The sequence below is a fragment of the Lathyrus oleraceus genome, chromosome 2 (genome assembly GCF_024323335.1).
Source record: "Lathyrus oleraceus cultivar Zhongwan6 chromosome 2, CAAS_Psat_ZW6_1.0, whole genome shotgun sequence".
NCBI classification, from domain to species: domain Eukaryota; kingdom Viridiplantae; phylum Streptophyta; class Magnoliopsida; order Fabales; family Fabaceae; genus Lathyrus; species Lathyrus oleraceus.
The window spans coordinates 63359390-63368829 of NC_066580.1; the positions used below are offsets into that span (position 1 = coordinate 63359390).

The following is a 9440-nucleotide window of genomic DNA, read 5'->3' on the forward strand; positions in this document are numbered from 1 at the left end:
TTCATTCATATTTAATTTTACATATTTTTAATTTGAATTCAATGAGAAATTTAGAATCATTAAAGATTACAAAAGATAAATTTTTATCTTATTATTTTATTATTTTTAAATTAGTTTAAAATTAATTTTCTTTAAATTACAATAATATATTACTGTAAGAGTTATGTTGAAATTCTTTTAATATAAAATCAAAATGCTTTAAAAGTTCAATAATGTAGGAAAATAAACTACAATTTCAAATATATCATTCAAATACAACTTTTTTTTTTAGAAATGATCCAAATAAAAAAAAAGATTATTAAATAAACTTGTGTTTTAAGGTTCAATTGATTCAACCGATTAAATCTACAGTCGAACCGTTTATTAAATAAACTAATAATATAAAAATAAATTTCATAAATATGTCACACATAATCATATATTCACAACTTAATAAAATAAATATTTCAAAAATTCATTACAAATTTAATACAACAATATCGATAATACATATAATAATATAACGTTTTACACTTTATTTCAGCATTCATTTAAGAATAATTTGACAAAATTAAAGAATTACAATAAATAAAGTAAAACTAATTCAAACCAAAATTAAAATAATAGAGTATAATAACTAAAATAAAGTTCAAATAATTAAGAATATCTAAATTAAATAAGATAAAATACAAAAAATAAATAATCTAATATACTTCATTAAACAACAACAAAAAAATGAATTTGAGTTTAACTATGACAAATAAATATTAATTGACAACAACAAAGAATATTGACTTGAACGACAATCAATATTGAGTTGGATATCGTGACTATGTTTGAAAGGGACGGTGTGATGATGATAATGTGTATGGTTAAAAGAAAAACTATAATGGAGTGACAAACCTTAGAAGTTCGTATTCTTGTAAAAAAATACATCTTTTTTTTTGTGATTGGGAAAGTTGGCTAAATTTTGATATTGACATATTAAAATTTTTTAAAAAATTAAAAAATAATCAATTTGATGCATTATTTTGAACCAGACAGTTTTACAAAACCGATTCCGATTCTTTGACTCAAATGGTTTTGAACGGTTTAATCCGTTTTTTTCGGTTTTATTCCGGTTTTGATCCACTAGCAGTTTTAAAAGATTGACCCAGCCAGATTCATCTTCGATTCCCGGTCCAACCTGTTGAACCGACCAGTTCGGTTTTTAAAATATTGTATATATCATCAATTTCTTCATATTATAAAAATAAAAACAAAAAGAAAATTTAGTTAACAAATTAAAAATATAAGAAAACATAAAAAATAAATATAAAAATTATAAAAATAGAAATATGTACCTAAATTTTTGGTAGAAGAACTGAATTTGAATTTGCATCTTGACAAATTTTCTTCTTCTTGTTTGTAGTGTGAGCATAAAATTGAATATTTTCATTTAGAGGACATGTTGCAATATTATGTCTTACGTCTTTGTATAATCTATAAGTATTCATGGTATGTGAAAGCTCTTTTTCACCTTTAAGACATCTTCGTGTAGGACGACCTTTTGTTTTGGAAATCGAAGGGTATTGAACAATATCATTCGCACGAGCTTCATTATTGTAACATATTATTTGATCCTCAAACACAACATTGATTGGTTGAGGATTTACTTCCTCATCCCCATGTGATAATTGAAGTCGCCATCGTGATGGCAAGTAATTAGAAGGGATTTCATGACAATCTTTATGAAGAAAAATATTGAGAATGTGTCGATATAATACCCAAAAGCTCAAAGTGCTTACAGCTACATGTAGCTATTTTACCATCCCAAAAGATCATGTGTTTTCTACTATTAGCATCTTTATAATACCGCAACACAAACACATTAACATTTTCAATTGAATATTGAGTGGACATTTCAAACTTCTCTTGAAACTTTTTAAAAGCAAAATATGTGAGAAGACTATGAGTTTGCTCTTGCAAAGGTGATATTAGTTTCATGTTCAATCTTTTGCATTTTTCTAACATTATATCATGCTTTTATTTTTGCTTAATATCATTGATTGCTAAATCAACCTGAAGTTAATTTAAATTAATCAAAACATAATTGTATAAGATTATGGCAATGATGATATTTTAAAAATCAGAACATAGCTACTTTGTAAAATCACTAAAACTTGTATGGGAATTTATCAATCCATGTGGTTGTAATTCCACCAAAGAAATAGTCACGAAGATAAGTGAGTGCCAAATAACTTTTAATTTCATAAAAGCCTCTCACATGTTTATTTGATTGCAAGTTATACTTAGCAATAACTTTTGGTCATTGATGCTCATATTCTTCATGTGTCTCCAACTTATACAAGCCATAAAAACCAGAACACCATTTTAGATATTTGTCTCGGAGTATAACATTAAACAACAACTAAACTTGAAAGTGATGTTCCATATGTAAAAATAATGTTTTGTTGATGGAAACTCTTTTGAAATTTCTTCTTTCATTAATGGATCTTGATCTGTTAATATAGTCTTCGGTGACTTCTTCATCAAAGATATAAAAGTCTATAAAAAAATTATGTAATTAAAAAAAATGATACAATAACAAATGATATAAGAAAAATCATGAAATTAAGCTTATAAGTTACCTTCATCAACCAACAAAATGCATAAGTTTTTTCATTTGGTAAGAGTGCACATCCAAAAAGTATAGTCTTTCCATGACCATTCATACCCACAAAAATTCCAAATGGCATTTCATAAGAATTTACCTTGCATGTAGTATCAAACACAACAATGTCGTCATATTCTTGATACCAATCAAAACAATAAGCATGAGACTAAAATATATGCTCTAACCTTCTTTCTTCATCAAGTGTATATGCATACTGAAATTTAGAATAACTCTTTTTGGCATCCTCACAATACTTAAGAAGATCAACAACATCAGTTATTTCAATTTTTTTCTTGGTTTTCAAAAACAGATTGCGAACATCCTTTTCAATAAATGGAAGATAACCATGCTCCACATTTTTTTAGCTCTATAAAACACATTAATTGTTTAACTTAAAGCGCACCTTGCTTTAACAAGAACATTCGTTCAGAATAATCATCTGAGATAATTCGGTTAACTAGTAAGAACCACACTTCTGATTGAGTTAGCAAAGTATGATTATGTTCAACAACAAATGTTATAACTCACCACTCACTTGGAAACATATCATGAGTTTTTTGCAAAGAAAATCGCAAATGAGCTTTACATTCTGTAGCGGGGTTTTCGTTACCTTTAGGTTTATTGACTAAACCAAAAGTCAACATACAATTCGAGTCGCCACCGCACTTTTATTTGTCCAAAGGAAAGGCTAAAAAGCGAACAAAAGCCAAGGTAAGAAGTTTTTCAAATAAAAAACTAATAAAAAATGTCAGAGATCTGGGTAAGGGGGTTGGTTATGAAATGGGAAGGTTTTACGCACCCAAAATATCCTTAGTACTCTAAGGGAACCCTTTTTGCAAATACGTGTTGTAGGTTGGTATTTGTGAAAATATTTGTACAAAGGATTGGGGAGATGAGAAGAGAATATATTATTTACAAATTTGTTGTTTGAATGGATGAACCCATTGCCTACGTACCATCCCAAAGGTAGGATAAAAACCTCGTAGTTCGGGGTAAAAATCTCAAAGATTGGTGAATTGATTTGATCAAAAGCCTTAAGGTATTTTGTTATCAAAGAGAGAAAACTCAACCTAAACCAACAATCCATCATGTGAGGAAGGCTTTAACATACTAGTGAGGGGTTAACCCTATAATAAGCATGGAAGGCTTATAATCCAATCACTAAGGATGAGGTGAGATTTACATCAACCACTATGATAATTCAAACCTATGACTAATGTTTTTGAAAAGATTTTAATAAGGTGGCCATTGGAACCACAAAATCAACTTGAAGTGAGTTATATTTACAAGTTAGGTTTATTTACAAAATAAAGTCAAAGTTGGACTAAGATTTATTCACAATGAGTATTGATGAAAATGGTTTTGAAAAGTCGAAGGCTTAAGGCCTATGTTTCTAATTTGAAACAAAGTCAAAGTTTAGAAAATAATTTTTGGCTTGGTTAGAGTGGGGAGAAGAAGAGAAGGGCTAGCCCTAAAGCATACAAAGATAAGAGAGGAAAGATAAACCCTTGGAGTTCCTTTTCTTGAAGTCATAGAGATGACTCAAGATGCTCCTTTCCTTTGGACTTAGCACACAAACAAGCAATCATACAATTTGAAATCAAGCTCCTAGGATCTCCATTTGGCTTGTCTCTTAACTTGGCTACTCATGACAATGGTCCTCTTTTCACAATCTCAAGGTGGGATCCCTATCACACAAAAGCAAACATCAAAAAGTTCATAACACAATAAGAGGAATGGACAAAGAATAAGTTTGGATGAGAAGTTCTTTGAAGTCAACTTTGAATTTTAGCATTCTAAAGGCATGAGGCCTAGTTGCTCTTCAACAAATTTAGCATTCTAAAGGCATGAGGCCTAGTTTCTCTTGAACTCCTTTATGCATAGGTTAATCCTAATTCTAAGTCCTTTCTCCTTTTTGCAATTGGTTTACACAAAACAAACACAAAACAAACACAAGATAGCAATATATTTATATACAAATAATGAGCTTAAATGAGCAAAAGAAAAATGACATAAACATAAAATATATGCTCAAGTGAGCAAATGAAAAGCAATATGAACAAATGAGCAAGAAATAAATGACATTAAAAGTAAATGACAAGAAATTAAATGCTTCAAATTAAAGTTAGTAGTTAGTGAAGTTATGTTAGCTCGTCATAAGACAGTGTATCGCTATGTTAAGCAATCATAAGTGGATTAATGTAGTAGTCACACCTATCTGAGGCTGGTCAATAAAAATATAGGCAAAGAACACAAGTTAGAGATCATGACTAGTAAGCCAAGCTCCATAAACTTGCCATGCCAAAACAAAAGGGGAAGGACCTTGTATTGTCTTTAGGTTATTTGCTTGACCAAGAAGCAACCTATCTTGGACACAAAATAACTCACTTGATCATGGATCAAGTTGAGTTTGGTTTGGATCAAAGAAGGTTAAACCTCTCATTTGTCAAGACCAACCATAAGAACTTAACTCACTGGCCATTGATGGGAAGAATGGGATGAAGATGAAAGGGAGGGAAAAAGAAGACAAGTATCAAATCCAATTGATCAAATATGGACCAAACCAACATCAATCAACACCAAACAGAAAAGAAATGAAGATAACAAGTCAACAAGTCAACGATATTTTTTTGATATTTTTTTGAATTAAAATAAAAGGCAAATAAAAAATAATCAAATAAGGTCAAATCTCAAATTCAATTCAAATCAACTCCAACAAGTCCAATTAAATTCTCATAGGTCTAACATGGTCAAACAAACTTTGACTAATTTTCTCACCAATTTTTGAAATCAGAAAGCAATTAAAAACAATTAAAAACAATTAAAAACACTAGAAAATAACACAATATGAACTAAAATCTCAAATAAATCTCAAATCAAATAAGAAATTGATGAGACTATTTTTCATTGACTTATCATGATCCATAGGTGCTAGGAAAATATTTTTGGATTTTTCAAGAGTCAGAAAGTATTTTAAAATGAATTAAAACTATTAAAAACCAAATAATTCACAAAAAATATTAAATAAAGTCACAAAAATAATTAAAAATCAAAATATGAAACTAGACTTTTCAAGAATTTTTTTGGAATTGGTCCCATATTTTTATGACTTCAAATAATTTTTTTATGAATTTTTGAAAATAAAAGGAATAAACTGAAATTAAAAGAAAATAGAAATAATGGAAAAAACCACAACCGTGTGATACAATTCATTAATTGATGTGGCAGCCAAGAACGGTCCAGATGTGAGGGCGCAGGGTGTGTTCGAGTCAAATGCGCAACATCATGAATTAAATAAAGTAAGCGCAATGAAAGACCAAGATTAGATCCTGAACTCATGATCCAAAGGCCAAGAATGACACACGTGGTGATGGTGGTGGAAACCACCATCTTCTCCGGTGAACTAACAATCTCCGGCCACCAGTTGTAGAGAAAAAGAGTTTAACAAAAATGAAAAGTAAGGACATGAAATTGAAGCTCGTGTGATGGAGATCACCACTGTATCCATGGATCTTCCTCACTCTTCCTATATTGAGAGAAATGTGAAGTGGAAGATCATGGTGTACCAACTGTAAATGCACGAAATGGAAAATTGAAACCACCATTGGCTTGCCTCAAGTGTGAGGAATTCAGAAAACCACACAAACAAGAGAAAGCTACATTGAATTGCAAGTTCTAGATCCAAAAAGTTTGAAGGTATACCTCTGAACTGAAGCTCTTTAAGCCACGAAACCTTCAAGATCTTGGCTCCTCTTTGCTCTAGGGATGCAGTGGAGGTGATAAGCTAAGGAATTGAGCTTTGAAAATCAACTAATGATGTTGAATTTCAAGCTTGAAAGTGAGAAGAATTTCTGGAAAATTCCTTTGGTATGACTATGGTTTCAATGCTGCAGCATTTCAAATCTCCAAAAGGTTGATGAATGAATGAGAGGGAGCTGTTATTTATAGTTGAAATTGGCTGCGCATCATGCTTCCCTCGTGTGCATGGCATTTGAAGTTGGATATGCATGGGCCTGGACAGGCACATGTGAGGCCCAATGATGGGTGCAAAACCATGCTGAGTTCATTTGGAATGGATTTGGACGTGTATATGAAGTGGAATCAACTTGCATACCAAGTTATAACATGAAATGCCAAAATGCACATAAATGAAAAGCTCTTCGAAACTCCCAAATGTTAAGTCAAAAAAAGTAACGTGAGTAATGGTTGGAAAGCCCTTGAAATAAGGAACAAAAGTCATGTTGGGCAAAAATTCATTTGGCATTTGGAAATTAATGAAAAATGGTTGTGAAAATTTAGGTACAAAACATGTATAAGTCACCTTTGAAAATTTTCACCATAAGCAAGCCTATTCAAACCCCTCTGCTTCCATGATGAAAGCTTCAAATGGAAAAACCTCTAACATAAAAGTTGTATATAACTTCAAGATGATCAATTTAGACTCAAATTTTGCATCATTTGGATTTTCTATGACAAAGTTATGGGCATTTGAAGTTGGGTACTTTTTCAAATTCAATGAATTAGGTCCAAGATGACCTATAATGTTTTGTAGTATCACATGTATTTATTTTATGATTATGAAATTTTGTCTAACATAATATTTGAAGTAGATCTCAAGATTTCCAATTCATTTTGTATCACCTAAAAATAATAAAAATTAAGGAAGTTATGTCCTTGGTAAGTTGACCCAAAATTAGGGTTTCAGTCAAAATGACCTATAATGTTTTGAAATGAATGATGACCTTAAATGTTTCAAATGTATTTTTGATGAACATGATAGTTGTTCATATGGTTCTTAAGAATATTTTTTATCTTGGGGTAATCTTCATTTTACAAATACATCAAAAGTTATATCTCAATGGTGCTCAGCTTAGTCAGATGACTTGACTGGTGAACTTCTCAAGACCAAACTTCCAATCTTGATGAATAAATGATTGAGGATGCTCAAATAGGATCATATATGCATAAAATGATGAATGAAAGGACTTCCCTTGATTAAATTTGATCATAGGTTGAGGTTGCTTCATGGGCAAGGCATAGTCAAAGCACAGTTGAATTAGGGCTTCCTTGGGAAACAATCCTCAAGCCCTTTGGGTTATCTTTATCAAATTGGAAAATTTAGATACTTAGGAGACATATATGATGATTAGGAGCTTTGTGGACCATTTTCATGCTTTTTCTCATCTTCATCTAGCCATTGCATTGGGCTTAGGAGCCTCCTATGAGCATTGGAGCACATGATCACTTGAGCTTCAAAACAAAAAGAGTTAGTGACATATTTTTTGTGCTTTTGGTTAGTAAACAAAATAAGAAAATAAATAATATACAATACAAACATGCTTGGTGGTCTCAAACCACTCATACAAGTCCCAACCCTAGGGTTAAGGAGCAAAACATGCTATGATCCTTGAGGCAATGCACTTGTGTAATAACATGATGCAATGAGGGATCTTAGGGTCAAAATTAGGGTCTTACAACATTCACAACTAATTGATTCTCTATTTCTTTGTTCTTTCGATGATTATATAATTTTCAAGGAAGTCCTACCTCCACGATGACAAAAGAAATCACACCTACTCACAATTCTATTTTGTTTGATGAATCTACCTATTCGAACTGAGAATCTGTATTGATATGCATATCTCTTATAAAAATATGCTTCTTCACTAAGAAAAATTTGACCAATAAAAGGAACAATATTTGACTCCTTAAAAGTGTCACCCTCACCACTTTCTTGTAAAAATCCATTTATCTCAATATTTTGACTAGAAATCACAATATTTTCTTTCTCAAAATTTCCAATTTCTTCAACTTCGTCTATAATATTACAACCAACAATAATTTCAGAAGAACCATTTTTTGAAGAAACTTCTTCTACTGAATATTCAATATTCAAACATAAATCCAAATTTATTCTATTATTGTTCACACTTTCCATTTTGTATTTATCTTCCAAAAATAAAAAGAACGAAAAAGATTATCCACCCGACTATAAAAAGTTATTTTAAAAAAATTGGAATCGTAAAATAACATACAAAAGATAAAAAGATAAATGACATACCTGAGTAAGGAAAGTTCTTAAATTGTCATACTTGAGAAGATTTCAGTTTTAACAAAGTATTTTTAAGGAAGTGTGAAATTTTTTCTATGAAAAAGGATTTTGCTATCTTGTGCCCCAAGGGCACATAAGGGCACATGTTAAATGGTAAGTAATGATAGTTAATTTCATCTACTTTATTTTGAAATATGTAATAACTAATTATAGTAATTAAAACATTAAAAATTATATTTATTAAAAATGACTAGGACAAAACTACCCGTTCATTCCTATTTAATTTTTTATATTTTCAATTTATATTTAATGAGAATGTTTAGAATAATTAAAGATTACGGAAGACAATTTTTTTTCTTTCTATTTTTAAATTATCTTAAAATTGATTTACTTTAAATTACAATAATATATTGCTACAAGAGTTATGCCGAAGGTTTTTTAATTATAAAATTAAAATGCTTTAAAAGTACTAGCAAAATAAATTACAATTCCAAATATATCATTTAAATATAATTTTTTTAGAAATCACATGAGGACGAGGAAGTGAATCCTTAACCAATCAATGTTGTATGTCTTAAAGGTGGAAAAAAGTTTTCACATACAATAAATACTTGTGGATTACGCTGTAGGACATAGTATTGCAACATGTCTTCTAAAAAAAAATATTCAATTTTTTACACACACTAAAAATAAGAAGAAGAAAATTTGTCAAGATGCAAATTTAAATTCAGTTCTTCTATCAAAAATTTAGGT

At 30.2% G+C, this 9440-nt stretch overlaps 1 pseudogene; it reads right to left on the bottom strand.

The window, feature by feature from the left end:
* Positions 1-1322: 1322 nt before the first annotated feature.
* LOC127121927 (protein FAR1-RELATED SEQUENCE 11-like) lies at positions 1323-8573 on the bottom strand (annotated as a pseudogene).
* Between the last annotated feature and the right edge of the window lie 867 nt (positions 8574-9440).